The sequence below is a fragment of the Ictidomys tridecemlineatus genome, chromosome 1 (genome assembly GCF_052094955.1).
Source record: "Ictidomys tridecemlineatus isolate mIctTri1 chromosome 1, mIctTri1.hap1, whole genome shotgun sequence".
Lineage (NCBI taxonomy): Eukaryota > Metazoa > Chordata > Mammalia > Rodentia > Sciuridae > Ictidomys > Ictidomys tridecemlineatus.
In genome coordinates, this window is record NC_135477.1 from 225,029,491 (window position 1) to 225,034,509 (window position 5,019).

Here is a 5,019-nt window from a genome sequence, read left to right on the forward strand (position 1 = left end):
TCTAAAATATTAAAATTTTATTCTAAGCTTGGGGAAAGAAGATTATGAGTAAGGATGTAATAGTACAGTACAGGCACAAATTTCATCATAATCTACAAATATGTAATATCCATTCTTAACACCGTGGTGAATTGAGAAAAGAAAAACGGAGAGAGAAAGAAGATTATCGAGTTACTTGCCATAGCTTTCTAATTGGCCTTTTTGTCTTAGAATTTATCCTTTTCTAGGCCTTCTTTTTTTGTTCTAGAATTATTCACCCAAAATAGAAATAATAATAATTCCCTATTCCATTCTGATTGTCTGTAACTCCAAACTCTTAAACAGTTTACAAAGCTCTTTAGCATCTGACATCTTTCTGCCTTTTAAACTCATGTCCTTCAGCATTCCCTCTTGCCTTTTAATCAACACAGAAAACATTATTATCATAGCGTCCTGCCTTTGGACAGAAGCTTCCTCGATTTTAAGTCTGATGAGCTCCTGTTCTTCCCTCACACACTAGCCAAAGTGATTACCATGGCAGCACATACACTAAAATTAGAAAAACAGAGGGAAAATTAGCATGGTCTCTAAGCAAGAGTGACATGCAAATTTGTGAAGCATTTAATTTTTTTAATACTGTATGATTTCACTTAATGGGGTACCTGGAGTAGTCAAATTCATAGAGACAGACATAGGATGATAGCTGCCAGGGTTTGGAAGAAGAAAGAATGAGCAGTTGTTCAATTGTGCAAGATGAGAAGAGTTCTATGAGGGTGGCAACAGTAGCACAACTATGTGAATGTACTTTATGCCACTGAGATGTTCATCAAAAAAATGGTCAAGAAGGTAAATTTTTCCCAGGGACTCAGGAGGCTGAGACAGGAGGATCATGAGTTCAAAACCAGCCTCAGCAAAAAACAAGATGCTAAGCAAGTCCGTTTGAGATCCTGTCTCTAAATAAAATACAAAATAGGGCTGGGGATGTGGCTCAGTGGTTTAGTGTCCCTGAGTTCAATCCCCAGTACCACCCTCTCCAAAAAATTTTATGTAATGGATAATATACCACCATACAAATTAATAATAATTTAAAAAACAAAAAGGAAGAACAGCTATGAGCTGGGCTTCATGGATCAGGTCTGTACTCCCAGCTATTTCAGAAAACTAAAGAGGACTGGGAATTGGAGGCCAACCTGGGCAACATAATGAAACTCTACTTCAAAAATTAAAAAACAAAAACAAACAAAAAAGTTAAAATTCCATGGATTCTTTCCTCTGTAATCATTCCTATTCTCAGAGTGAACCAGGTATTTCCATTCTTTAATCTATAGGCTGAATACCTACATCCTAAGTATTTGCTGAAGACTATAACCTTGAACTCATTGTTGCTTAATATTCACCAAATACTTGGTTAGGCAACATAAATTTGCAAAGAATTGCCTGAGTGAAATATAGTCCATGTGTTCCTATGGAAACAAGAAAAAAAAATCTATCCTCAGAATAAACTTTGCAAGCCAAAAACTGCACATCTGGACCATATGGTTTGTTCTCTTGTAAAACTGTTTTTATTGAATGTAATTTGGCATTATGTCATCATTGGCCCACGCTAACAGCCACTATAAAAAATAGCTCTATGAAATCCGTTTAATGTTATGGATATCACTGAGGATGCCGCATTGTTCTCTTTTTAACTATCTATAGTGAAAAACTCTTTGGTTTCAGCTCTACCAAAAAGGTTCATTTTCCTTTTCTTGAGAGGTAATATGAATATGTTCTTGATTATGTTCTCATTTTTGCCTAATTTCCAGAAAGCTTAGAGGCCAAATGCCTATCTTAGCATTTTTTAGACCTTTAATTATGTATTCTCTTTCTCCATTTGCTGTTGACTTCAAATTACTTTTCCAAACTTATTTTCTTCTAAATTTATGGTTATTAATTTTGTCTTTTATTTCATATAGTGAGTCACTTTGAATCTATTCTTCAATAGATGAGGAATAAATGAATAATTAATAAATTTATTCTTTTCTCTAAGTTCTTACTAAATATTGTATATGTTTCTTGTATTGCTTTTGTCTTCACTTATTTGAATTTACATGTGTGCCATTGATACTGGTCTATAAGCTCTTTTTTATTTAATATTTTTTTAGTTGTAGGTGGACACAGTTCCTTTATTATATTTGTTCATTTTTTTTATGTGGTTCTGGGGATTGAACCCAGTGCCTCATATGTGCTAGACAAGCATTCTCACACTGAGCCACAACCCCAGCCCAGTAAGCTCTTTTAATGTATGGTTCCTGTCTTATTAATATTACTATTTGTCTCAGCACAGTTAGAAAGCCTAGCTAATACTATGTGTACAAATAACCTATCAGATTGAACTGATATCTAAATAGAAATAAGAAATGCAATACTTTGGGAAAGGAAATACAACATTGATCTCTTCAAACCCACAGCAGGCCAACTTTTTGTAAGCATATGACAACCTTGGATTGTTCATAGTAAAGATAAAAACGCTGATCAGCTGTGAAAGAATTTCCAGCATGTTATGGTTTAGATATGAAGTGTCCCCCAGAGTCTCATGAATTGAAGGCTTAGTCCCCAAAGCATCAGTGTTTAGAGATGGGGATTTGGGAAAGTGATTGGATTATGAGGGCCCTGACTTCATCAATGAATTAATCCACTAAGGAATTCATATTTGATGGTGTTATTGGGAGACAGTTGGAAACTGTAGACCTTGGGGCCTGGTTGGAAGAAGTACACCACTGGGGGCTGATCCTGAAAGGGTATATCTTACCTACAACCCACTCTCCATATCTGCTTTTTGGCTACCATACAGTGAGCATTTTCTTCCACTACATCTCTCAGTTATGATGCTCTGCCTTGCCTCAGCCCAGAGAATTAGAGCCAGCTGACCTTGGACTGAAACCATTAGCCCAAGTAAATATTTTCTCCTCTAAGTTGTTTTTCTCAGGAATTTGTCAAAGCAATGAAAAGCTGACCCATGCACCTTTGAAAATATTCTACTTTATTCTATTTCTTGTGGCTGTTATTCAACCTAATATTAAACTCAGTTCCATTTCTCTCTGTGTGTGTATGTGTGTGTTCAGGTGGGAGACCATGGACATAGACAATAAAAACCTGTAGGAGATAAACATCTTTCTCTTTCCATGTGTAACACGGATAAATAAATAAATAAATAAATACTTACTACATGAATATATATTCTTATATGCATACTATATATATGTAATATGCATATGGTAGATATATAAAACTTTGCTTATATGTATATATTGGTTATGTTTCATGTGAACCTAAGATTTATATGTGTGTGTGTGTGTATGTGTGTATGTGTGTGTGTATATATAAAATTCATGTAGATATATCACACATGATGGAATTATACAAATTCATAGACATATTTATAACACTATAGGTCTTAGTAACTCTGTTTGCTAAAATAAAAATTTTTTGATGATTTTTTTTCCATGGCACAACATTCTTTTGTTTTTTACTTTTCTAGTCTAATTTGCTCCTGGTAGTGTTCATTCCTTGACCTCCATAGTAAACTTTTTCTTGTATCCACTTTTTGTCTTACTCCATCATCTCTCCCTGATCAATTTTATTTCTATAAATCCTTTATCTACACAATTCTAGCCCATTTCTTTCTAAGTACCAAGCACACATCCACCTTACCCATAGACAGTTTTTTACTACTATTAGCATTATTTCTTCTACTGAATTTATTGATGTCTCTGCCTTGATACTCCCAAGGAATTACTCCTTCTCCTAAATACCTTCCATTCATGATTGTCATTTCCACCTTCCTATCCCCCAAGCTAGATGTTGAGAGTTAATAAATTAATAATTAATTAATAAATTTATTCTTTTCTGTAAGTTCTTACTAAATATTGTGTATGTTTCTTGTATTGCTTTTGTCTTCACTTATTTGAATTTACATGTATGCCATTGATACTGGTCAATAAGCTCTTTTTTATTTAATATTTTTTTAGTTGTAGGTGGACACAGTTCCTTTATTATATTTGTTCATTTTTTTATGTGGTTCTGGGGATTGAACCCAGTGCCTCATGTGTGCTAGACAAGCATTCTCACACTGAGCCACAACCCCAGCCCAGTTGAGAGTGACTATTGTTATGCTTTCTTATTACTCTTCTCAATAGCCAGTCTGTCTCCATCAGCTCCTCATCTTACTTTCTAAATATTTCTAAATCCTCTCTTGTAAATCATCCTACCACCCATTATCTTCTAAGATAATTTAGGTGCAAACCAAAATTATTCCAGTATTCTCCAAAAACAGATTCTTTCTTTTTTTAATTGCTGATGTTTAAAATGCAATTATTACCATATATCATACTTGCTTAAAATTCTTTATTGGCTCTGCACTGCTCACGAGATTGATTTCCTTCTCTTTAGCATGGTGTGTGCAGTTTCTGCCTCTTATTCTACTTTTATCTGAGGAGAAAACCTCCAGCAATGCCTCAAATACTTATGATTCCATGCATACACTATGATGTTTCCAGTATCTAAGATTTTGTGTACCACTCTTTCCCTGAGGAACTTCTCTTCCCTTCTTTGACCATCCAGGTAATGGAAAGAACAGTGGTGTTGAGGTCTAATTTAAATTTGAGTTCCAGCCTCACCACCTGATGTCCCCAAAACTATACTGACAAGGAATGGCTCAAAGCATGATGGACATATCTCTGCATGTAAATCCTTATCAGGCCAACCTAATTAATTATTTATAAAAATAAACACTTTTACTTTAAAAGGGATTTAAGGTTCTGCTAAATAACTGTTTACAGATAGTAAAACATTTGCATTCTGAGTGAACTGACAGACTTATATGGGTTGCTATCACTAGCTAGTCCAGAAATATCTAAATAAATTATATTTCATATTTTAAAAACATATTATCAAAGTAATTAACATGTTCCCTCAGGTGAGTATTTTAATTAGATATATGTGTTCTAAGTTATACAGGTTAAAGTGTTGCTTTGTGTGTTTGGAATCTGTGTATGTATG

General features: G+C 34.3%; 1 non-coding gene across 1 annotated transcript; it reads left to right on the forward strand.

The window, feature by feature from the left end:
* Window positions 1-504: 504 nt before the first annotated feature.
* Window positions 505-611, forward strand: LOC120885949 (U6 spliceosomal RNA). The gene has a single exon (XR_005728742.1). It is a non-coding gene; the product is annotated as a U6 spliceosomal RNA (small nuclear RNA).
* Window positions 612-5,019: the final 4,408 nt, after the last annotated feature.